Source organism: Mustela nivalis (assembly GCF_964662115.1).
Source record: "Mustela nivalis genome assembly, chromosome: 13".
NCBI classification, from domain to species: domain Eukaryota; kingdom Metazoa; phylum Chordata; class Mammalia; order Carnivora; family Mustelidae; genus Mustela; species Mustela nivalis.
This window is the reverse complement of record NC_139032.1, coordinates 77,958,357-77,985,456: the sequence shown is the minus strand read 5'-3', so window position 1 is coordinate 77,985,456 and position 27,100 is coordinate 77,958,357. Positions and strand designations below refer to the sequence as shown.

Genomic DNA, 27,100 nt, shown 5'->3' with positions numbered 1-27,100 from the left:
AATTTTTAAGATGTGGATATTGAGGTTTAAAGGGAGGAGGGTGCTAAAAACCAAACTGCTCAGACAGGGCACAGCCAGGATTCGATCGCAGCCGGTAGATTTCAAAGTCAAGGTTTTCCACTTCATACCATGCTGCGCCTTGCTCTTACGCTGCCTTCTCAAATCCTCCTTCCCACCAAACATTCAACGTGGCTTTATTGTAAGTTATTCTCCCCTCTCCAGATCCTCCCAGAGCACCCTGCACCAATATAGCTGTTAGCTTTGCTGTTACCATTACTTGAGCTACAAGCTCCCTCAATACTTTCTGCCCCAACTAATGACCAATGTTTATATATTCTGTGTGGTGTCTGCATGCCAAACACATAGAAGTAGTACTAGTACACACAACAGTATGTAGAAATAATATCATTACTACTTATAGAAGTAATAGCTAATATTTGTGGAGGGGACTACCCTGTGTCAGATCCTCTTCGAAACACCTTTCATGCACCAACTCATTTAACATGATAAGAAACCAGAGTGGTAGATATAATTATCGTATCCATTATGCAGAGCATTTAAGTACCTTAGATACTTAATTACATGAACATGCCTTCTCTTAGCATCAAGAACTGCTATGATTTTAGTCTAAGTTTTGCTCACCTCTTGCCTTCTGCTGCTTCTAAATCATCACTGACAAGGTTCCTATAATTATCTTATAAAAGCTGAGGTCTGCATCAGTCTGTTCCCCTGGTGGTGACATTTTCTGCAGGGAAGAGTCCAAACCCTGTAGTTTGTCAATTCAGCCCTTCCAAATCAAGTCTTTCTTGTATATGTATTTTCCTCCCTCCTTCACTTTCCATATGCTCTAAATCATCTAGAAGCCCACATCTCTGAGGCACTTCAAAATATTTCCCTTATCTTACAATGTCCTTTCCTGAGGTTGCTCTGTAGGAGCAAGTAAACATCCCACTGAAGCCCTGATCACACCCAGCTCAAACTCTGTGACTGGCTTCTCATCGCATTCAGAATACTTAACCTTGCCCTTGAGACCCTACATGGTTTTGCTCACGCATTCTGTTTGTCCCCCCCCACCCCCCCACACACACACATGGTTCTTGTTCTCACATCAGCTGTGTTGGCCTTCTTTCCTGCTTCAAGCCCATGAGCTCACTCACTGTTCGCCCATCATCGCCTTAGCAGGCTTATTTGTTCCCTGCGGAACTGTGATTTATAATAAACATATATTCGGTCCTCATCCCCTACTCTAGCACAGAGCTCCTACAAACCTAAAAACTCCTCAATGATGAGCGTGATGAAGGCATGTTGTGTAATGTTAATGAGGCAACTTTTGGAAAGCACCTAAAGATGGGGGGTGGTTGCCAGGGGAGCCAACTTTCAGTCTAACCCCTCAAACTCTCCAGTGAAGAGAAATGGGCTGGAGGTTGAATCAATAGCCAATGGCCAGTGATTTTATCAATTGGGCCTATGTAATGAAGCCACCATAAACAAGCACTACTACAAGAGCAAGAACAAAAACTGAAAGGACTGGGTTTGGAAAGCTTCCACGTTGGTGAACAGGAGGATAATTTCAAGGACGGCCCACCTGAAGAGGTTATGGACCGCTTTCATGCTCCTTCCCCATACCTTACCCTTTGCATCTCTGCCATCTGGCTGTTCCTGAGTTATATCCTATTATAATAAACTGGTGATCTAGTAAGTAAAATGTTCCTCTGAGTTCTGTGAGCCACTCTAGCAAATTAACTGATCCCAAAGAGAGGTCATGGGAACCTCTGCTTTACAGCCAGTGGGTCAGAAGGTGATAATCTGGCTTTGTGATGGATGTCTAAAGTGGGAAGTACAGTGGAGAGACGGGCATTCTGGTAGGACTGACCTCTAACCTGTGAGCTCGGATACTATCTCCTGATAGATACTAGCATCAGAATTGAGTTGAATTGTAGGACCCCAGCTGGTGCCAGAGCATCCCTTGTTGGTAGAGAGAACAATCATTCCTATGTTGAAATTGGTGCCAGAGCCCATTTATTCCACAACCTGGCTTTTCAGATGAGTCTCCCTGATTTTATTTATCTCTCTGTTCAAATGCCAACTTTCCAGGCAAATTTTCCTTGGCCTTATTTGGAGCATTCCTTGCTTTTTAGATTCACTTAACTACTTACCTTGGTTTCTCTTTCTTCACAGCATTTCTGACACATGATGTGTCAGTGTTTATTAATGTGTGTACACAATCTGCATGCCCACTTTAAAAAAAAAAAATCTAAGCACTATTAGGTTCAGGGATTTAGATTCTTTTGTTCTTTTTCTTTTCCCAGCAAATACTGTTAGGCACAAAAATAAATATTTGTTAAAAGAGTGAATGCTGTTCTGTGGCATTTTTCCCTTCACTCTAAGAAATCCTGTGTGCTCTTTATCCCTTTTTTCCCCCACAACAGACAGGATTGGCTAATACATACTCCTTAGGTCATGGCAGATTTTTATAATTTGTCCTTAAAGGATCTGCTTTTGTTTTATTTAATTTATTTATTTCCCATATATCTCTATTTCCTTCACTATAGAAAATCAGTCTAATATAGTTCACCAGTACCCTTTTGTTTATAGGAGTTCATGTATGTATGCTGTCATTTTGAGGTTAATGTATACTTTAATGGGTATAACTGAAAGTTTGTTATATTCCTCATTCCGTTGTTTCTGTTTTCCAGACCCACGCATACAGCGACTGCGCCTCTGGGACACTGTGTCTCGTGAGGTTTGACATCCCATCATGTGCAGCTGTCGCATTTTACCTCCCCTCCTCGGGCTCTTCCACGCCTTCCCCCTGACTGGAATGAAAACCTTCCTACTCATCCTTTAAGATACATGTAGGAAAATTTCCTTTTGAATATATACCCAGCAAAGACTTGAGGAGCAAGACTAGTCCAACATTTAACCTGACTAGGTATAACTGGAATGTTCTCCAGAATGCCTGTGCCCACTACCCTACAACCAGCAATACCGGCCAGGATCACAGCCTCACATCCCTGGCAACAGCAGCCATTACTGAGCTTTTCAGTTTTTTTCAGTGCACTTTCCACATTACAGTATCTATGACACACAGTACTCTATGCTATCAGGTCCCCATTTTTGTCATTCTTTTTGGCCTGTGATTCCTAAGGGTGGAATTACATAGTTATCTTTGTACTCTACTCTAGTTGAGTGCCTATCACAATATACAAACTTGATAAAAATGTGTTGAATAAAAAATAAGCTGTGTCCCATCATTTCACTCCAGTTTCATTTAGAAGGTTTATTTACTCTAGAAATTCTGTTTGCTGACTGCTATTTCAGGTGATACAGACATTTTTTTCTATAGTTCTTGGAGGAAGTGTTTTCATTCCTATTTACATATGAGGAAATGGAAGATGAACATCTTGAAACAACTTAGCTGAGGTTTTTCAAGAGATCTGGATCCAACATGGGATCTGAACCTGGGTCTGAGTGACTCCAAAGATAAAGGCCTTCTTTGTTCTGTTTATTCCACTTGACTCATGTGGTAATGAGGTAAATGAATAACTGAAACTTGTTTCGATACTATTTGATGAGTATTCCACCCCTCCCCAGCAGGTAACAGAGTACTTTTTTTTTTAATTTAAATTTTACTCAGATAACATACTAACACAGTATTTTTTTTATTTATTTTTTAATTTTATTTATTTATCTGACAGAGAACACAAGCAGGCAGAGAGAGAGAGAGAGAAGCAGGCTCTGCACTGAGCAGAAAGCCTGATGCGGGGCTCGATCCCAGGACCCCAGGACCATGACCGGGGCCGAAGGCAGAGGCTTTAACCTGCTGAGCCACCCAGGCACCCCCTAACACAGTATTTTAAATGCACCATAAACCACAGCTCAGAACTCCTGTAAGATCATGAGAACCCACATTCAGGACATTTTTGTTGTTGGTGGTGTTTTTGTTGTTTTTGTTTTGCTTTGTTTTTAGGACGTGTTAAAGTTATCACCATTTGCAATGATCTTTGGCGTGTGTGTGTATGTGTGTGTGTGTGTGTGTTTTCTTTTTTCCTGGAGAGTTCTTAAGGAATGTCAAGTCAACTAGCTATTAATCTAGACACCAAATCCTTGCTTATCTACAAGACATTAGAGGATTTGTGAAATGTCTGGTTAAAATGTATTAAATCCATGTGTAAGTGTTAATTTTTTCCTCAGTGCTAGACACTGTGCTAAATTCTGACACACGATGATGAAAAGACCAAACATAGTCTGTTACTTTGTAACTCGGTAAAGGATATGACCATGTGGATAAGACAGAGACAGAACAAATTGAGAAGTGACAGGACAAAATGTGAAAACATTTTAGGGATACTTACCCCAGCCCTGGAGCAAGGGGGACTCCTGGAAAGAAATGATGGACATAAAAGAGCACAGGGAGAAGGCAGAGTGTGTTCAGAGAGGAGGGAATAGAACATCCAAAAGCCTAGAAGGGAAACCAGGCCTTGTGTATTCAAGGAAACCAGGGAAGTTGAACATGTGGGAGTACAGAGTGCAAGTGGGGAGGTAAGCTATTAGAATGTAAAAATTCTCAATTAGAGAACTGAGCAGGGGCCAGGTTATGCAGGCCCATTATAAGGTACCTAGAGTTTATATACAAGGGCATTGGAGAGCCACTGGATGGTTAGCAAAGCAGAGGGATGACATGATCAGATCTGCAGTTTGGGAGACTGTCCTAGCTGCAGAAAGATCAGACATTACAGGGGTGTGAGATAGGGAATGGGAATTGACAGCAGAGTTAAGCACTACAACAACAAAACCAGTGAGGAGGCATTTGCAGTGATCCAGGCAAGCGACAATGATGGTGTGGATAAGAACGTAGCTCTTAAAGATGGAGAAAAATGAAAGAAATTCCAATATTTTCAAAGTAGAATAGACCTCGGGATGGACTGGATGTGGGAAGGAGGAGTCAAGGAGATCACCTAGGCCTCAACGCTAATCTCCTGACATACCATGGAATGTAGGTTCCAGGCTCCTCGTCTCCGTAATGAGCATTTTGCCGTAGGCATTTCATGCAAGTTATAGAAAAGCAAAGAACAGCATGAATCTAGAACTAGGAAGGTGACAAAATCCAATTCTCTTGTGTCCCAGTTTTCAATGGAATATCATCTTAGTGCACATTAATGCCTGAAATTCTGGCTGTTTGCTCCTGGTTCCCCTTCCCTTCCCACTCAGGCCAATAGAGCAGATGGCGAGTGAAGGTGGTTAAGCCATAGTTGATGGCTAACCATTCAGCGTGGTTAGAGGAGAGTCTCCATTTCCTTGGCCTTGGATCCTTCTGTGGTAGGGCTTGCACTAGTAGCACCTTGTGACCTTTCACTCAGTCTCCCACCAGGAGGAAGGCACTCTTTGAATGGTGAATTTGAAAGGAGAAGCAGTATGTGTGGCTGAAACATGCCTCTCAACTTCCTAGCTTCTGTTGTGACTCTGCAACAACATCTCCAGTATGCCACACAGGACTTATCTAGATGAGAAAGTTCAGATTAGTTCACAAACTGAACAAAGGTCTTTTTCAAAGCTTATTTTCTAAACTTGTCATTACCTCCGCCTCATTTCACCCTCTTTTTTTGTCCTTTTCCTCTGGTCACATTCCATGTTTGAAACTCTTCCCTTTATCTGTTCATTTCTATTTCTTTCCCTCACCATTTTGTCTCACGAGTTCCTCCTTGGAGGTCTAATTTCTGTTTCAATCTAAAGGATATCAAATATTTGTGATGATTTAAAAACAGCCCTGTTCTTTCTCTCTCTCCTGTTCTCTCAGATGAGATGAGAACAATTTCAAATCTATTAATTAAACAAGTCTCACTTTGTCATTCTAAATTACTTTGAAACCAGTGTTAATTTCTATATAACTATCTAGTTTTGTAAATATGATTAATTGGGATATAGCATCCAAAATTCAAGGTCTACCTTCACCTGCAATTACACAACTTTTATAAGTAATTTTTATTGCCTACATATTTAAATCTGCGATCCCTGCCCTGTAGCCAAATCAGCCTGTAGGGAATCCAAGATTTTCTGGAATGTTTCCTGGAATTTCCTTTCATCTTTGGGTTATTGTACACCCTTTACAACTTAGAAGAAGGAACTCAAAACACATTTTTTTCCAAAAAGTTGCTCTTGATCATGCTGCCTTGATCATTTATATACTGCATCACTCCACACATACACATTCTACAGAAACACTTCACTAAACATTTAAAACTTTTCCTAAAAATCCCTCCAATCTTGAATTTGTAAAACAAGCAAACAAACAAACAAACAAAAACAACATCGATTTTCCTCTTGGAAGACCTGCATAAAGAACTGTTAAACTTAAATGTCTGAGCCTTGAATGATCACCTCTCCCCACAGCGCAGAGAAGCACACGTGTTTGCTCTCATCAAGCCTATGCTGGTTCTTCCACAGGTCATATTACGCTCTTGACTTCATTGGCTCTATATTGAATGTTTACTCTCCTAAAAACAGCATTTAAGAACCATTAGTTATCACAATTTCCTTTGGTTCCATCATTAGAAATGCTGCAGAATTATATTAAAATATAACAAATCATTTTATATTTGCATATTATTAAATTATAACCACCTTATTTTTGTTGCAAGAACGATTTCTATTCCCATTTGCATCTATACTTCGATAGGCACCAAGTTTGTTATTTCTTTTGTACTTTCCAATACAAATTATTTGCCATTCTGTACTCAGTAAGTGATCAATAAGTGCTTGTTAACTAAGTTGGCAGGAAATTGGGTTTTTGGCATCTGCCCTTGCAAAGAAGAGACATTTCCAGCCCAGAAAGTGTGAGAAAAAGGAGTCCACAGAGACGGGCCATTTGGAACCTTGGCAACTCACATGTTGTCATATTGCCTCAGAGTCCTGGGCCCTATGCTTAGGGGAAGAGAAAGAAGAGCATCCAACCTCTGATCAAGGACAAATGATTGGAGGGAATCCTCAGAGCGGCAGGCAGAAGAGAGGTGATGCTAGACAGAACTTTGATCTCCCAGGAAATCTCAGATACTGAAAGGGTACTCTTATTGTCTGGACATTCGAACTCTGTCCAGAGCCACTGCCATGGGGAATTCAAATGTGAGAAGATACAACTTCAGAGCAACGGCCATCATAGATGACCATTTCTGCTATAAGTCCCAACGGCTCCCAACTCATCATTTGTAATTAAAGCAGGGACTGATGAAATTTTTCATCACTGGAATTTCTACTACCCTATGGCATTATCTCTTGAGTCTTAGATGACAGGCTGAGGAATAAGACACTGAATTTTCAGACCATTTGTCTTGGATAGCCTACAAGCAACCACTTATCATTACCTACCACCATTCTATTATAATATACTGAGCTGTCCACCTCCATCGTCCTGTTTGTGGTATTTCTTCTGCTCAATGAGCCCCTCATCACTGCATTTCTCATCTTTTAAGATCCAGCTGAAAACAAAACAAAACAAAAACCCTCTTATTTGAACCCAGGCAGAATTTACTGATTCGCACTGTGAGTGTAAGAGACAGTCTTCTGGGATTCATACTCCAGCATTCACTTAAGCCTCTCCTTGCTTCAGCTTTTGAGAGGCAGGATATCATATGGATCCTAACTTACCTACCTGAGGGATGTGGTAAGAAATAAACGACTGTGTGCCCACAGGTGCACTTGTATATGTTTATGTATACACACACATACAGTAACATAATACATAATCCACTCACCTATTCTATATTAATAATATATTCTACATTACACATATTATTTTTATAGTAAAATATAATACACATATTTAGGATACTGCCTGGCAGTTAATAAATGCTGAATGTTTCTTATTGTCATCACCCTTTAATTTCTTATTTCTTCAAATTTTCATGGTTCTTTCTCCCCTCTTCCCTCTATTTTTCTGTATCTTTCTGTCTCTCACGTGCACTACTTCTCCTATGCATTACATTGCAGGGTAGCCCTGAAGTCTGCAGAATTGATACTTATCACCCAAGCACTATTAGTAATAAGATCTCCACTCTTAAAACGGGTCCTCGGATGGGTGCCACACATGTGCAGGAGACGCACTCACCCCCATACGTTACCTTCCATGGTCTTCTTTTTGTTCAGACTCCTGAGTTGTTTCTACTGCTACCTGCACTGAGACAAGCCTTGCTTTCTGCTGCTATTTTCCACCAGAGGAGTGGCAATGTTCTTGTCAGAGGAGTGTCCCCACATGCTCCCAAGCTTATCAACGCTTGTGTTGCTGACAGAATGATGGTTTTTTATGGCAATGAGTGAAGAACAGATACTGAAAGTTGGGGGGGGGGGTCAGATACACCCCTTCTTCCTAAGTTCTGTATCAAATTTTGGCTCCTGGTGTCTTACTCTGTCTGGGCTGCTATAACGTAATACAACAGACTGAGCGGCTTATAAACAACAGTAATTGTTTGTTTGTTTGTTTGTTTTTAATAGTTCTGGAGGCTTGAAGTCCAAAATCAGGGTACCCTCTTTAGGGTGGCAAGATTCTCATTGTGTCCTCACACTACAGAAGGGGCTAGGAGCTTTGTGGAGTGTCTCTTATATGAGTATCAATCTCATTCACGAGGGCTCCGTTCTCCTATTTAAACACCTCCCAAAGTTGCCATCTCCTGATGCCATCACACCAGACATTGGGATTTCAGCCTATGAATTCTGAGGGGACACGAATATTCAAACTGTAGCATCGGGTATCCAAAGCTTTCATGTTTTATGCTCAGGGTAGCGCAAATCCCGGGAGACACCCATCTTTCCAATACTTTCCATGGTTTTCTTCCTATGGATCTTTTTAGCTCCTTTCTTATCGAATTGTTCTCTTCTTTTTCATAACTACCAAATAATAGCCTTGGACATGTGATCAGTAGCTAGAGGGGTGTGTGTGTGTGTGTGTGTGTGTGTGTGTGTGTATCTGTGTATGAGAATGCTGACCATTTATTATCAACATCATATGTAGTTTTGAATACATAACAAAGACAAGGAAATAACCAATAAATAAAACTAGCACTAACATCACAAAACATATTTAACTCTTCAAGGAATGTGTCAAGGATATTTCAAGGTTTTATGTATGTATCTATATGTACAGCTCATGCCAACACAATGATTTCTAATTTCAAAGTAGCTCACATATTAAGTTATGCTCTTCCTTACAAACTTGGGAAGTAGGCAAATTTATATTATTTTGTCTTTCATGAGGAAACTGGTGGTTAAGTTTCCTCATGGAAACTCTTCATGGTGGCCACATCTCCAGAAAGATTAAATGGAAGGGCTTGGATATGAACTTGTTATCTGATCCAAAGTCTAAAATTTAACATCAAACACAGTAGCTCCAAAGATAGTAATGGCTCTCATTCTTATAATCCTAAAATAATTTCCCATCTGTTTCATAATTTTATTTGTGACTCATAAAACTTGAATTTACATGATACAATCTTACCATAGAATTGCATTCAAGGAAATATAGTGCAGTGATAATAGATAATTATACAGTTTAAAATATTTCCGGAAGGACCTCAAAGAAGATCAAAAAGAACCTTCTTTTTTCCAGCCTGCTTACGTCTTATCCTTCTTACTCTTTTTCCGTCTATATTTTTTAACCCCTGTCCTGGGTAAAATTTAATTCACTCCAATCCAAATTCGTCATAATACCGGGAAATAATGCCAGGATTAATACCAAGGAAAGGACTGACAAAGACAAAAACCATCTCAAGGGGTAGAAATATATAATACATGAGTGAGGAAAGAGACTTTATTCTTTTGGAGTTAGGGAAAGGAAGATGGTAAGCCTTTGCAATACACTATCTTATTTAGGCCCCACCAGATATCCCAACAACTTTGTTGTGACACAGGTGTCTCTGGCATTATTACTGCTTCATCTTAGGGAAGAGGAAACCAAGTCCTGAAAGTAATAAGGGTAGGATATCCGCCTACTGCAAAAATATACAGACCTGGGTATATGCAAATGTAGCTTTGCAGGCACACACGCCATTACACTTCATTTCTCGACTGACCCTCCAGCACTTGCATTTGATATTCTATCAGTTAAGGTCCAGGACATGTAGAGGAGGACAGACATTCTGCTTATTTATCTACCTTGTGATGTACACGCAGTCCTAAAATTATAGTTTCATCTTATGACTGTGCCAGCCTCCGATTCGTGATATTAATCAAAGGGTGGTTAAAACAGGCTGCAGAGGATGGAGAGGAACAGCTACGCTCAGGTCACAGCCCCAGAACTACAACCCTAGAGGTGAGATTCTGCTTTGTAATTAATGAACCTCTGTTCATTCATGATGAGGGTAATCAGAGGAAAGCCAGTGCTTGGAAAATACCGTGGAACTCCCTCTAGCTGCCATAGGGAGCTCCAGCTTCAAGCCTGACCACAGACTGAACTGTAAGTATTTTCATGATTTGTCAGTCATCTCTCTTTCCTCTAGTTCAGGTTTGTCATTCCTAAAATTCTAAAGCTGCATAAAACAATAACAGGCATCTGACTCCAACGGGCACCTGACAGGAGTTTGCTTCCAGACAGCAGAGGATGCTGCAGCCTCTGTTCATATACACCCCCTAGAACTACTGTCATCTGAGATCATCTTCTCCCATTCCTACTCTGCTCCAGCCTTACTGTCACTTGAGCATGTTTTCTCAGGGCATTTGCCTTAGCTCTTCCCTATTTGGAACATTTCCTCCATAGACCTTTATCCAAATCCTTATCATCATTTAGTGGTTTTTTAAAAAATTTTATTTATTTATTGGACAGAGAGAGTGAGAGAGCACAAGCAGGGGGAGCAGGAGAAGAAGAGAGAGAAGTAGGCTTCCTGCCAAGCAGGGAGCCCAATCCCAGCTCCATCTCAGAACTCTGGGATCATGACCTGAACCAAAGGCAGACGCTTAACCATTTGAGCCACCCAGGTGCCCCTAGTGTTTTTTAAATAACACATCTCTTAGAGATCTTGCTCTCCACCTTAACTGAAAGGACCCTGAATTAGACTGAGCTCTCTAAGAAGCAAATACCAAGAGAGAATTACACTTGCAAAAAATTATCAGGGGGGAGCGCTTGCAAAAAATTATCAGGGGGAGCTACCACAGTAATGCAGTTCTGACTAAATGAAGGGGAAGGAATGAAAGAAGGCTGCGTAAAAGCATCTGGAGCTGTATTGCAATGGAAAGCAAGTTTGGCATAGCCATAGGAGGAAAGTTTTAAGTTAGAGAATTCAAACATCTCTCTGCCCCATCACGGACTGGGAATACCCCTGGGGGTTGTAGCCTACTGGAAATGGGGTGATGGATATCAGAAAGCAGGAATGCCCACCTCTCGAGGTCTGAGCACTGCATTTTCATGGCTGTCCTATACTTCCTCCCTCCCTTTTCCACCTTCACCATATCTGTCATTTCCCTCTTAGAACTGTCTCCAGTTATATACTTTGTTACTTATTCTGTTATCATTTTTCTCCCTCACTAGGCTAAAAATTCCAAGAAAGCAGGAATGCTGTTTCTCCTCATGCCCGAAAAGTATGTATCAGGCACATACAGTAGGTAGCGAGTAAATATTTTTGACTTGTTAAATGACTGATAAGTAGATCCATCACTGAACCTGTGAGCATGAAATAGGCTCCTAACTGACCTTCTGTGAGCGACTGATAGAAATCCTTGACGCACCCATCACGACACTGCCTCTCCTTAACAGCCACGTTTGTTTCTTTCTACCCACCTTCCAATCCAACACGAACTCTCAAACTATTTAAGTGGCCGTTTCACATATTATAGCTAAACTTAAACCTCAGCTAATATCAGCCAATGAGGCCAGCCTAATGATAAACTTTGGAAGACTTGTAACATTTATAAAATGCTTACTTCTAAATGAATAGCATTATAGATCACTCAGTCTGAGTACTTAAGTGTGTAGTGGATACTTTGTAGCCCAGTTAATGATCCTGTTCTTCCATTTTGTCCTGAGATTTCACATCCATCCAAACCTTTCTGGCTATTTTAAAGATTGACATTACTCACCATTTAGACATTAACAGGGAACGCTTTGTCTCTGTAGGTTTCTAAGCCATTCTGGCCGGCGCAGACAGTCTGCATCACTTTCGCTTCTTTCTCCCCCATTCTTATTAATATTTCCTTCCCATAAGCTAAAAACTTTATGAAGTAAGAGACTGGAGCCAGCACTAAGTTCTGCCTTTACAGAATGCTCAATTGGTGTAACGTGAACGCCAGTGACCCCAAATACACATTGTGCAACTACTACATGCGGCGCTTTTGATTTCCATCAAAATCTACCACTTCTGTTATGGCTACAACTCTCCTTCATTGCCACTGAGATGGTTCATTTGGGAGTTTTGAGACTTACTCTTTAAAAAGTATTCTTGGGGGTGCCTGGGTGGCTCCATTGGGTTGAGCAACTGACTCCTGATTTCAGCTCAGATGATGCTCTCAGGGTTGGGAGATCGAGCCCCACATCAGGCTCCACACTGGGCACAGAGCCTGCTTAAGATTCTCTCTCACCCTCGGCCCCTACAACCCCCTCCCCCGCAAAAAGTATCTTTGAAGCTATTTCATTTTCCAGTGTTTGACTTATTTATGAATTTGATTATGTATTTTAAAAATACAGTAGGATCAACAAATAGTATGATCATCAGCGGCCCTTGTATTTGCGGCAGCCATGTAATTTTACCCCAAGACAAATTCAACAATATCAATCCCTTCAATGACTCGATCAACTCTGCCCTTAGAACAAATTCTAAGTCTGCTACATGGCTTCATCTTCCATCTCCCTCCTGCCTCTCTGAGCTCATTTATCTTAATTTATTTCTCAGCAGAGACACGATGCTCCCCACACTACATTTCTATTTCATCTCCAGCCCTTCCTTCTTGGAAGCTCCCCCGACCCCACCCTCACCCCCAGCCAGGTTTGATCCCCTTCATGCTTCAGGGTCCAGCTTAGAAGTCGCCTCCCTGGGGAAGCTGTCTCCGATTCCGTCTCGGCCCAGGCGGTCCTACGTCCCATCACCGGGTATTTCACATGCGTTACAACTGAGTGCATTTTACAAAAGGTCAGGAGTCCCATCCATTTTGTTATACTCGTGGGACCTGGAGCAGATATTTCTCCAAGAAAGGAACAGTAGGAGGGAGAGAGGGAGGAATGAGGGGTCAACAAAAGCAACCAAATCGCGGGACCAAAACTCAGTCCCGTCCGTAACCGCATCCAACCGCACGGAACCAAGACTGACCTGCAGTTCTGGCTTCCTCAGAAGCGGACTTCAGGCCCGTCCGTCAGGAACTGCAGCATCTGTGCCAGGTCAGTGGTCCGCCCGCGGACCTTCCCTGCCCTTGAAAGGAAAGGAACTTTGCAACGGCCGATTTCTTTCTTTCTTTCTTTCTTTCTTTCTTTCTTTTCTTTCTTTTCTTTCTTTCTTTCTTTCTTTCTTTCTTTTTTTTTTTCTTCTTCTTGGTTTTGTCGTTGTTGTTGTTTTTGTTTTGTTTTGTTTTGTTTTGTTTTGTTTTTGAAGTATAGCCGCTCACAACGTTACGTTAGTTTTCCTACTGGGCCTCTCCTCACTCGCTTCCTCCTGCTCCTTCTGTGAACTCGTTCATTCTGTACAGCTGCTGGGCCGGGTGCTGCTCCCACTGGAAGCAATTTATACTCAGAATCTTGGGGTTTTAATGTGCTTCAGCTTATCTGGGAACAGCTCCGGTGACGGAGGAGAGGACCTTAGGGCCCCCGAGCCCAAGGCTCCCCGGAGCGAGGAGCGACGAGGCGCAGGTACCTGCTCATCTCCGGCCGCCGCCGCGTCCTCGCGGTCCCCGGAGCAGGCGGGCAAGTCCCGCGCGCGGCCGATCCCAGCTCCGCGGCTCTGCGCGCGCAGCTTCCAGACTGGAGCGGCCCCTCCTGCAGACGGGTCCGGGTCCGGGTCCGGGAGCTGCAGCCGTCAGACCCGCCGACTCGGAAGCGGACCCGGTCCGGGGACGGAGTGGTTCCGACTCGGAAGCCAGACCGGGTCCCAGGACGGAGCAGTTCCAGCTCAGAAACCAGGCCCGGTCCGGAGACGAAGTGGTTCCGACTCGGAAGCCAGACCCGGTCGGGGGACGGAGTGGTTCTGACTTGGACAGCAGACCCGGTCCGGGGAAGGGGTGGTTCCGACTCGGAAGCCAGACCCGGTCCGGGAACGGAGTGGTTCCGACTCGGTAGCCAGACCGGGTCTCGGGACGGAGTAGTTCCGGCTCGGTAATCAGGCCCGGTCCAGGGACGGAGTGGTACCGCCTGGGACACCAAACCGGGTCGGGTCGGACTGGGCCTAAAACCGACCAGAGCTGGACTAGGTCCGACTCTGAAACCGGATGGAGCCCAGACTGGAGCGGTTCGGCCTCGGCCCCCAGACTGGGTCAGAGGGAAGCTGGGCTGGGTCCCGCGTGAGGCCCTGGGTGAGGGGGATGTTGTTTCGTGGCCGCACGAGGTTAACCTCCGCGCAGCGACCACCGCGGAGAACTTCCGACCGTCCGGGATGAGCGGGTGCCCCGGCAGGTGCCCTAGAGACGAAGGGGTCTCAGCCGGGCCCTCGCTGCGCAGGGCGGCGGGAAGGTCATTTTTCCTCCTCTCCGGTGTCTCGTGTCCCGGTGAGACCTGCTGGGACCTCAGCTCGCTCTGGGGCCTGCGGGCGGGATCCCGGGGGGAAGCGGCCGACGCCCCCGACGACGAAGAACCGTCACCGCAGCTCGTTCGTGGATTTCCGTGGGAGGTCGGGGGGCGAAGCCACGACTTCAGTGGCAGGAAAAGGAAAACGGAAAACAAAAACAGAACTGGGTGAGAGTTCGATCTTCCAGATGGCAGCTGTGGGTTGGCTCTCCGGCTCGCACTGGTTGTCCCTCCGTTCCCTGCCAGGGAGGGTCGTTGCCCTTTCGTTCGTCTCGTCTCCGTGTCGGAGACCTCGGCGGGGCAGCCGTGGGGCTGGGCTGGCCCGCTTGGTGGCCGGACAGCCGTGCGGGTCGCACCGCGTGTGCCGGGTACCCGCTGTCCGCAGATGCCGGAGCGATGGGTCCGAGTCTTCCTTTGGGTTTTCTTCGGGAAACGCTCTGGGTCCCTGCAGGCTGGTATCTTTTTCACCCTCTTTGGCGACGCCCTTTGTGTCCCTGAGGTGGTTCGTGCTGCCAGGGATGCCTCCCGTTGATCCCAGCTGAAACCTAGGAAGGTCCTCTTAAAAGAGATTTCGGCGGGTCGGTTTGCTAGTTTTGTTTTTGGGAGCCTCATGGTCAGAAGCTGGTCAGATTGGAAGCTGGTATATAATGGCCAAGAGAAATTTTTTTTTTTTTTTTTTTTTTTTTTTTTTTAAGGCCTTCTCCCTGAGCTAGAATGAAACTGTGTACCCGAAGCCTTTGTGGAAGGATTTGGTAAAACATTCCCGAGACACATAGCATTAAATCGGGAACATAGGAATCCTTTCATTTTCATCTTAGTTGAAGATCTTCCTGATACAAAAAAAGCAAATGGAAAGTAATACTGTTGGATGGGGAGGGCGCCTGGGTGGCTCAGTGGGTTAAGCCGCTGCCTTCAGCTCAGGTCATGATCTCAGGGTCCTGGGATCGAGCCCGCATTGGGCTCTCTGCTCAGCAAGGAGCCAGCTTCCCCCCTCTCTCTCTGCCTGCCTCTCTGCCTACTTGTGATCTCTCTCAAATAAATAAATAAAATCTTTAAAAAAAAAATACTGTTGGATGGTTTACAAGCTTCTTGGTATTATTCTGGTTGCAACCCATTTCTTTGAAGAATTAAAAACAACTCTCTTTGTCCTACAGATTGAGTCTTTATAAGAACAGGAATTTGGCTCTAGAAACAATTCAAAGCCCTCCTACTTTTTTTTTTTTAAACCAATACCAAAACTTCCCCTATTTATCCCAAAGGGCTCGCACATATTATAAAAGATCTGGGCTGAAAGAACAAAAGTCCTTCTTGGGGAAACTTGCATTATTTCTCTGTGAGTTTTCAATTAGCAATAATCGCGCCTCGGATAAACCTCATTGGCTACGATACTGCCACTGCGCAAAGCTTCTCTGTGAGTTTTGAGATCAAAGTCTTCTACCTTGTCGTCTACAGGAAACAAGGTACTTCTTACAAGAAGGGAAAAGGGAGGGGGGAGCCCCTTTTGAAAACGAGGCCTATAAACTATCTTAAAAGTCTCTTTCACAAATATTAGTAAGACGCTTTAGTCACCTGAGCAGAAAACCTTAACTTATTCCATCTGCCAGAAACACAACTTGGATACAACTGTTCTGTTATAAACTAGTGGATTTTGAATTATTATATGTCTCATGGCTAAAATTTTAAAGCAAAAGCTGTAACATCTTGATTTGCATCTTGTACTCTCAGAATACAAAAAAGTAACCCAAAGGTTTTTCAAGTTCCTGGGATCTAGGATAATCTTTGGTAAATAAAAACTAGTTTAACTTTGCTTTTTTAATTAAAATAGGCATGTCTTTAGAGTTATCAGCATTAAGTGTAATACTTTTATTCTCCCTGGGTTTACTAAAAGTCAAATAAGCTTATGGTATCTGTGTTACAGAATTTATCAGGCAGAAAGATAATTTAAGATGATGGGTAGCTGTTTACGGTCTCATGAAATTTTCATGACTAAACATAATTAAGAACAATGAATTAAATAGATAAAAGTAAGATAAAAATTTTCAACAACAATTATGTTTTATGGTATGGTGTACTTAAAAATATTTTCCACAATATTTTTGGTAATCGGAAACCTTAAATGTGTACTGAAACAAGTGATGACTTGGTCAGGAGCACAGGTAACGGCCTGGACTTGGTACTGGCATCTGAAGTAGAGAGGAATTTTGTGGGACTGAGAGATTAAACTGTGGAATCTGACACTGTCTCCAGGTAGACAGTGTGAATCAATTTTGGATCATAGTACAGACACCCAGCTGGTATCAGAAAATGGTTTGGTGGTTTTGGGGAGAAAAGACACACATTAGAATTGGAGTCAGAATTATAATGGCAATCTATGACGATTGTAAAGGAATTATACTTGTCCTTTTGGGGTTGTAGTATCAAACAACTACCATATACTCGCCTGAATCACCCTTTGGTGTCCCTTAATGCACCCAAAAGTAGGGTCGAGCACTACGGATAAAGAGAAAGGCAAGCCCAGCAGTGCTTTTTGCTACTAATGAATGTAGGACTGACTTGAGTCCAGGAATATTCCTGATATTATTTCTGTCCAACTCCTTTCTCAAAGATAGTTCCTGGTATCCATCAAATCCACCAACCGGAAGAACACTGGGCTGTGATTCAGGCACAAAGCTTACTGTGCAGCTTTGGTCTTCTCACATCACCTCTCTGGCTCTTGATTTTAATATACATCAGATTAATGAGTTTAAGTAGACACCATCTATGGTTCTCCCATCCTGTTGTCTTGGGTTTCCAATGCCCCATTCGCCCTGGGCAAAGGCATCCATGTCCCTCTAGAGCTGACTTGCCCCCTCTTCCTCTGCGCACATCCCTCCAGGACAGTGCATCATCTTGGGCCCCAAAGTGGTATTAGGCAGCCAGACATTCTCATTTACTCACAACTATTTCCGTCATCAGGACCCACTGTATCCAGTGGCAATTTACCACACATCGTTAATATGTTTGTTATATTTTGTTGGCGGAATATGAAAGTTCATCAGCAAGCCCGCACACAGGGAAAGCATATTGAAATGAGCATTACAGATCTGTCAGGCTGGAGTTTATGGCCTTTTCTCAGTACTACACTGTAAGTAAAACAAGCCTTGATTGAGTCAGCAGCCTCCTGGGTACTCATTTGCCAAAGTGCGGGAATTTTAATGCTAAGTTTATCTGCCTGCATTAGGCAGGAAGGGTGGGGTGGGGAGGAGGTGGGCAGATAGCTTTGGCTTAGGGGTGTTAGAGACCAGCCTGCAGTTCCACAGGCACCAGGAGGGGAGCTTTCAGTGGGTTTGGCCTCTTATCTTCTTATCCTCTTATAGATTTTGGAGACCTAGTGCCCTGGAGTTTTAATACTCAGTTTGCAAATCCTCCTTTTAAAACCAGTGCATTGAAATGCAATGGGAAAGAGAAAGGGGGAAAAGAAGAAAAAGAAAAGGAAATATTCAGTGAGGAATGGCACTGGGAAAAACAAAAGACGATGAAAGAAAAGGGGGATAGAAATCATTAAAATCTCAGTTACAGAGCAGGATTGATGCCAATATCCTTACACCTTTTCTGCTTTGCCAGTGACTTCTAGGAAGGGTTCAGGCGCTCTCACTGGGGGAAGAGCGCCGGGGAACCGCGTTCTCTGAACAGGACTTTGTAGATGCCGATCCTGTCTAAAGGGAATACAAAGCTTTGCAAGTCCAAATTAATGCACTGGGAAAATGAAAATTTTGCAAACAAGATTTCTGTTTCTTCTTTTAGGCAAAGTAAAGGAAGCACAAAATGAGGAGCGCACATTTCTACCCACGAGAAGAGATCTGTTTCTCTGATTTGGGGAGGGTCAGATATTTTCCAGCAGGTGGTTCAAAGAAGCGGCCCTGACTCAGAGTCAGGTGTGATTAGTACAAACAGATAGCAGTCACCACCATGGCTTCTTCCTCGGCAGGAAGGGTTATCCACTCCTTTTTCCTTGAGCATTTGGTATTCTAGGAGGCAGAATCTATTTCTCATTCCAGGGGCGTGCAGCTGTGGGTCACCTGGCTAATGCGGGGGCCATTCCACATTCCAGAAGCATGGAGCCGTGGTCTTTAGGCATTCCAGAGGCATTTGAAGCTGCAGGTCATTCATTATGCCAAGGTTAGTTTCTCAGACTGCAGAGCCAAGAGCCTTATTCTTTGCTAGTTGAGGTTGGAAACTGCAAGGAAGATGTAACTCCACTGGTGTCAGAAGGACAGAGATGGCATGAAAGACAGAAAATAAAAATTAACTGAAAAGAAGTCCCAGTTCATTCTTAGAAAGAATGGCAGGGACAGCATGTCGTGCACATGGATTTAAAGAGGAGATTTCTTTGAAGAGAAAGAAAAGTATAAATACAAATCAGGTTATAATTTATTGCTCTATCTTAATTCAATGAGAGGCAAGATATAGCATAGTAATGAGGCATACTGGAGCTCAAATCGATCAAAATTGGGTTCAAATCCTGCCTCTGCTTCCTATTAATTGTGTAACTTTAAGTGATTTATTTCATCTTTTTAAATATCGGCTTCATCATCTATAAAATGGGGACAATAAGACAACTTGACATTCTAAGATAACACCCTTAAAAGTGTTTAGCACAGTCTCTGCCTCAAAGAAAAGATTATAAACTTTACTATTATTATTATTATCACTATTATTTTGTGGGTGAGATTCTTGAGTTTTAAAGATGAAGATAATGATCTTGTTTTAATAGGGATTAATACCCATCACTCATTCCATTACCTTCTATCCTACGTCAGGCACTGTGTTAGGCACAGAGTTATTTTTGCTAACTCTGGACAGATTAAGACTGGACTATGTCTAATGGCCACAGATTCAACTCAGTAGGCTCTCAGTGAATATCTGCTATATACAGTGCTCTTTTTTAATTCCAATATTTGAAACAAAGATCAAGGGGATTTGTATTTTTGTCATTAAAGAAAGCATAACACAGAGTTAGATAAACGCAGATGATGAGGAAGGGCAAAAAGCGTATGGAATTCAGAGGAGATCAGGAAAGTTTATTTTTAATAGGCACATAGGCTGGACACTTCTCAGGCAGTTCCAAGCACAATTATGATGATGGCAAGAAGGCTGTACCATTCCCAGCACTGTGTCTTTGTAGGTTAAAATCCAATAGGACAGGTGGTTGAAGCCAGATAAGGAAGAACCTTGATTTTCATGCTAAGAGTATGAACTTTATTCTACAAGGGGTGATGAGAAAAAGGTACAAAGAAAATATTTGGTTTGCTTTACTCTTTGTTGTTTTTGTTCCTACAGGTGAATGGCGTAATCTATCCTTATGGACCTCCCAACTGAATTGCCAAATATCGGAAGAGAATATATGTGTGTAGCATCTCAAGATCGCCAACAGAGGACACATTTGTGATCTATGAACTATGGGGTAAAGGCGGCAAGGCAGACTCGGGATGGGGGCAGGGAACTTACATGTAACCTGCTTTACTGTTGGAAGACAGGACCTCAGGGAGGTGCTACCAACAGCAAAGCTCAGGCAGGAAGAGGAGGTTTCTTTGTGAGCGTGGGGTGGCCGCAGAGTCCGCAGAGCCTGCTTCAGGGGGTCGCAGAGGATGGCTTATGAATGTGCTGGTGTGCTTGTTAAAAGTGGATTCTGTAATCCTCGCCAGGAACAGATCTCCTTGGAGCAATTCCCCATGGCCTCTAAGAAATAAAGGTCAAAGTTTCTATCATAGAGTTCTCAAAAGAAATAGCAAATCAAGCTGAAAAAGACTCTGAGAAAACATCTTGTGATTCTTGCAAACATTTGTTGACTCTCTCCCAGTTCTAAAATCTGGAAATACAAGCTTCTGGGAAAATACAAGTTCCCTGCCAGGCTGGACCCTATAGGGTAGAAACTGTAAAATCGTGGACTCCCCTTAAGAAATGAATACGGAAATAATGAATAAAAGTTTAAACTTGAAAGTAAATCTTTACCTTAGAAAAGAATCGTAACAACTGACAATGCTAATCTGCTGACAAGGCTGAAATGCTGACATATATTTCACAAAGACCAGAAAAACATGATTTTCTTTATAACCAACATATTGTACCTCTACATTGTTGTCTATATTTTACCTGTATACTTTGATATTTTCATATGGTGATGTGTCTATACTATTTTCTATAGAGAGATTCAGAAATAAAGTTATTTTCCCCCTCTGGTGCTGTTTTTTTTTTTTCCTTAATTGACACTTCAAAAATTTCCCATTATTCTCCCCAATTCTTTATTGAAAATTAGTAGGTAAATATTTAGCATTGATATCATTGTGGGAAAACTAGTATCAAATTTCTTTAATATGTGAGCATTCAGATTTCAGAGAATTTCAGGTCTTCTCATGCAAAATGTAATTTAAATATTCCTTGTGTTGACAATACTCATGAACCAGTTTGTGATCAACATTGGATTGGCATAGTAGGACTTTCATGCTAACTTTGTTGATGTCTATAGTTTATGCCAAATCAGCAAGAAGTGAGTGAGAGCACGCAAAGACTCAGTTGGACAGAGTGGTTTGGACCAATGAAAATGGTCGGAAAAGGCAGTCAAATAGTCTTTTCTTTTCTTTTTATAAAGGTGGCTCCACACCCAGCATGGGGCCTGATGCAGAGCCTGAGCTCACAACTCTAAGATCAAGACCTGAGCTGAGATGGAGAGTCGGATGCTTAACTGACTGAGCCACCCAGGCATCCTAGTCGTCTAATACAACCAAGGATTTAGTTCAGATAGAGTACAGCGAGCGAGCCAGACAACAGTGGGTACTGAGACTAGAACTATGTTTGCAGCAAAGAAGGCTGGTCTGGAATGAGTGTTAAATACTGACAAGTGGTCAGATTTGTATTATCATACTTCTAAATTTTAGAAAAAGATACCTGCTGATTTATCACTGAATTTACAAAAAAGTGATGACTCTACATGTTAAGATCATTAGTACGAGAAGATACCTATCCACCTGAGTCATAGCTCTGCCCCCTTACTGACCTGTGGAATCTTTTTAATGACAACTAGTCACAGAAGGGAGGACACACCACAAAAATACACCTCACCAAACTTTACCAAATATAGACCTATTTAAAATTCCCTTTAGCTACATGCAGAAAGGCTCACACCACTGGAGAAGAAGCAAAGTGTAATGAAGGAAGGTTCAGACTAAAAAGAGACAGCAGTCTTGATCAATTATGTAATGCAGTACTTTCCCTTTGAAAATTGTGAAAAAAAAGAAGAAAGAAAACACACATGACCACGTGATCACAATGCTAATGCAAGTCCCACAGTCCTAAAGCTTAAACTTCATTTGCCTCCTGGTACATCTGCCTCTGTTCCCTGTGGTTTCCATGGAGCTCACATTAGAGTTCAGGGAGACAGACAATAAACACATGAACAAAATAGTAAACAGACAATTTCATATAGTTACTCTGCAATGAAGAAAAGTAAAATAGGATGTGTGATAAAGAGTTACTGTAGGCAGGGAAGAAGCAACCCTTTGAGCGAGGGGTCAGACCCAGTTGAGGAAACCAGGTTTGAGCTGAGATGAGCACCAGGAGAAATCCAAATCTGCAAATCAGCAGACCCTGGGACCGTGATGCTTGGAAAGAGGAATGACTAGTCCAAGCTCCCCCAGAAAATCAGGGACAGAGTTAGGAATGTCGCCAAGACATCCTGGACCACATTAATGTCCCTTGCACCCACTCAAGGACTCCACATAAACTTTCCCTATAGATACTCTCTCTCAACATAAACTGACACAGTGCTTACTGCCTTCACTCAGCTCCTGGTAAAGACATTCACTTATTTATTTATCTATTTATTTATTTATTTATTAGATTTTTTTTTTATTCATTTATTTAACAGACAGAGACCACAAGTAGGCAGAGATGCAGGGAGAGAGAGAGAAGAGGAAGCAGGCTCCCTGGCGAGCAGAGAGCCTGATGCGGGGCTTGATCTGAGGACCCTGAGACCATGACCCAAGCCAAAGGCAGAGACTTTAACCCACTGAGCCACCCAGGCGCCCCTCACATATTTGTTTTTAAAATCACCAAAACCCCAAAGCCAAGTACTCAATTCAGCAGTCACACTGCGATTTCACAGTTTTAAAATAATCACAATGATTAGAATAACTCATGTCAGGGCCATAAAATCATTAAGGAAAAAAAAATAAAACTATAAAAACTCAGAGATCAATCAAGCAAGTATTCTTTAGATTATTTTAATTACATGTCTGTGTCAGATTACATCAATCAAATAGTCAATCAAACAATAAAAAATACATACAAACATAGAGATGTATGTGTGGGTGTGTATATATACATATGTATATATATGTGTATGTATATGTATATGTGTATGTGTGTATATATGTGTATGTATATATATACATACACACACACATATATAAAGAGAGGGAGGGGGGTACCTGAGCAGCTCATTGGGTTGGGCCTCTGCCTTCTGCTCAGGTCATGATCTCAGGGTCCTGGGATCGAGCCCCGCATCGGGCTCTCTGGTCAGCAGGGAGCCTGCTTTGCTCTCTCTCTCTGCCTGCCTCTCTGCCTACTTGTGATCTCTGTCTGTCAAATAAATAAAATCTTTAAAAAAAAAAAAAAGAAAGAAAGAGAGGGAGGGAGGAAGGATACATGCGTAACATAGGCTTATTTATTTATTTATTTGCTATTTATATTATGTGTGTTACAAAAAATCATACAAGACATACAAATTTTAAAAGATGCCCCAGAAATTAATGAAAGTAAAGTTCCTTTATACCCTCTACCCTTATTTACCAGTAGATCACTGTGTATGCACTTTAGGAAAGACCTGTCTCTCTTTGAAGACTTCTGATCTAGTAGTCTATCACTTCCAGTTTAAGCACAAGAAAATGGGGCCAGAGAAGAGAAATGAGAAAATAATATTGATGACCCAATATAAAAAGTACACTACAGTACCTTATAACAAACTCAGCGTCCTATCTAAAGTCTTTTAAACTATCCCTGCTATTTGCTAAAATTATAATTTTTCCGATGCTTTCATTTAGTCTTTGCAAGGCCTTTCCTTACTCCCTAGGGGTTTCTTGCTTTGCCCGTGGTCCCCTCTCAACAGTGCGCAATTCAGGATCGGCAAACCTCTGTCACCAAACCCCAGCAAAGAGTAAACTCCCTCAAGTCCATAAGCTCAACCTGAACTCCATCCGTTTTCCTCAAGGATTCCCAGAACAGACACAGGCGCCCAGCCTGCTTAGGAATGCGGCACTGCACTTCTCAATAGCATTTTATGACACATTTCTCAAATCAAATTTAAAAGCATAACTGAGTGGAATTAAATTAATGCCGTCTGGTAATGTCAGCAGCACCAGAGCTGCAACAGGCTGGCTTAACTCTTAAACCTTCTAGAGCTCCCTGATACATATTCAATCTCTAGTGTTATTGAGAGAATCTGTGCACACCGTGTGTGTGTGTGTGTGTGTGTGTGTGTGTGCGCGTGTGCGCGCGTACACGTGCGCGTGTGCGTGTGTGTGCCTGTGCACCTGTCTGGTGGGGTGGAGGCTGGAACGTAGTGCCTGAGTGGTCTTCAAGAGCATAAAAGGAGTTACAGAGACTTAATGATCACACAGGCCCCATGACCTTGCTGTTTTTGAGTTGACAATTGCACTTCCCTTCCTGTTCCACAGAGAATGTTTAACTTCATCATATCATTTGATCATGATAATCACCGTGGGAGGAAACCATTCATGTTTTTATCTCCTTCCTTTATTATGTCTTTCTTGAACCCAAGTGCTGGGACTCCAAATTCAGCATTCTTTCCACTCATTAAGTTTAATAATAATGACAACATTATGTGTCTTTTCAAGGTTCCCGTAACCTCTTTGTTGCTAAAGCCAATATTCCATTTGTCATGTTCATCTTAATTGACTCAATAGCATCATTTTACTTACTTATCACTTCCCTGTTGTTGGAACATGTTTTCTCCAATTAATTTCAAGATACATGCCCTTTAATTTTCTTTGTATATCACCAAACACTCTCAGTGTCTTTTTCTGGGGACTCTTTCTCTTTCCTAAGTGTTAGATGTTCTAGGGCTCCTTTTTCCCTCTGGCTAAACTACCCTGCTAGTGATCTTATCCAGCCCATGGTTTGATTTGTTTTTTGTTTGTTTGTTTGTTTGTTTGTTTGTTTTGTTTGAATTAAGCTATACCCTAACATGGGGCTTGAACCCATGACCCTCAGATCCAGGGTTGCATGCTCTACCAAAGTAGGTAGCTACGTCCATGGTTTTAAATGCCACTTACTACAATCGTTTTTGTATCTACATCTTCAGCCAAGCTGTCTTGCTTGAGCTCCAGTGACTGTATCCAACACCAGGTATCTCCTCTTGCATGTCTTACAAGCCTATCAAATATCACCGATGTCCCATTCTTGACCCCCGCAGACCTGCTCCCACAGTCTGACTCATGTCTGTAAATACAAACTCCACCCCTCCAGCAGCTCAGTCCCTGTGCCTGTGCTGCCATCGAGCCCCGTCTTATATCCTCTATCCCTCGTCCGTCAGCAAACTGGGGATGATAAAGGAGAAACAGGGCATGGAAAGAAGGGTAAGGAAGGTAGAGGGTAGAGGAAGTGTATCAGTTACCTACCACTACATAACCAATTATCCCCAAGCTTAGCAACTTAAAACAATAAACATTTATTATCTCTTGGGGGTAGCTGACATGACAGATGACTTTCAATAGATATTTATATCAGAACTAGTTACAGATATCATGCCAATATTTAAACAAGTGGGTGTCTTTATTTGTTTTAATAATAGTATGCCAGGGGCACCTGGGTGGCTCAGTGGGTTAAGCCTCTGCCTTTGGCTCAGGTCATGATCTCAGGGGCCTGGGATCGAGCCCCACATCGGGCTCTCTGCTTAGCAAGGAACCTGCTTCCCCGCCCCCACCTGCCTCTCTGACTACATGTGATCTCTGTCTGTCAAATAAATAAATAAAATCTTTAAAAAAATAGTATGCCAGACAGTGTAGCAATATGGACATATGTTATCAAAATTTACCATCACAGCAATCCTAGCTGTCATTCTATCTTATTTATTCATTTATTAATTTACTCATTTATTAAGCAATTACTTATTAGTCTTCTAAAATTTGACAGACTGTATATTTAGAAGTCAACAATGAAGGTAAAAATCCTTGCCTACATGGGGCTCCTAACAAAGAAGGGGAAGACATATGTTGGTTGGCAGACTGGCCCACTTCCATGGAGAACAGGGAGAAATCAAAGACAGAGGTCGACCACTCCCAGTTAGTAGGCGGCGGAGGCGATAAGCAAGGGAAGTTACTTACAAGGGTGTCCTGGGTGGCTGCAAGACATGTAGGTTTCTGCATCCACCTGTCAAAATATTAAAAATGTCTGTAGAAACCTGCAGTTGATTCAGTCACACATACTGTCTGGATGGTCTCAATGACACCTTCCTCTCCAGGCTATGCCCCTGGAACAGCTCCGTCATGGCAGCCTTAGGAAGAGCATCCCTTCCTGGGATGGGAGGTGGCAGACAAGGGAGGAGTCCAATTGCCTGGGTCCAGCTGTGGGCCAGCTGTGGTCCAGCTGTGGGCCAACCAGCGGTCACATCATCTTGCTCACTTACCTTCAACAACAGACATTAACTAAATAAGTCAGTGTACAGTACATGGCATATTATGTCACGGTGAAGTGTGTTCTCAGGACGATAAAACAGGGAAGGAGAAAGGAGGCACTCCAGACAGGGAGGAATGAAGTAATTGTCCAAGTCTGCATCGGCAGCAAGGGGTAGAAACAACATCCCATTTTGAATCTGACCTCACATGGCATGCTGGCAATCACACACTCTATCCCGCCAGCAAGAACGTCGGATCTTCTTTAGGGTACCTGACCAGTTAGGGTCACTCAAGCACATAGAGAAAACCCTAACTCATGTGGTAAATTGCTTCACAAACCATGAAACCCAGAGGTTCCAGTCCTGGAATGCCAGAAACTGTTTTCCTTCTGGAGACAATGGCAGCTGCAAATTTAGCTTTCATCCGGATATTCCAACACCCACTAGAAGAAGAAAATAAACTTTTTTTTTTTAAATAAACATCTTTTTGATAAGGAAACCTTTCCCAAAAAGTATCAGCAGACCCCCCCCCCACAATTGTACAGATTGTCATCACATGATCCCACTAGACACATCCCTGCCAAGGCAATCTGCACCCTTAGTATTCTGGTTGGACTGTAGTCCCCGTGGCCTGCGGCTTCACTTTCTGTGGTTTCAGTTACCGGTGGTCGACCCCGGTCTAGAAGCAGATGATCCTCCTCCTGACATGTTGGCAGAAGGTCAGTAGCAGCCTCATACCACATCACAAT

The 27,100-nt window shown here is 42.7% G+C and overlaps 1 long non-coding RNA gene across 1 annotated transcript; it reads right to left on the bottom strand.

Annotated features, from left to right (window-relative positions):
• Positions 1–19,741: 19,741 nt before the first annotated feature.
• LOC309847183 lies at positions 19,742–26,144 on the bottom strand. Its single transcript, XR_014302365.1, has 3 exons — positions 26,062–26,144; positions 20,171–20,401; positions 19,742–19,926 (listed from the first exon to the last, which is right to left on the bottom strand). It is a non-coding gene; the product is annotated as an uncharacterized lncRNA (long non-coding RNA).
• Between the last annotated feature and the right edge of the window lie 956 nt (positions 26,145–27,100).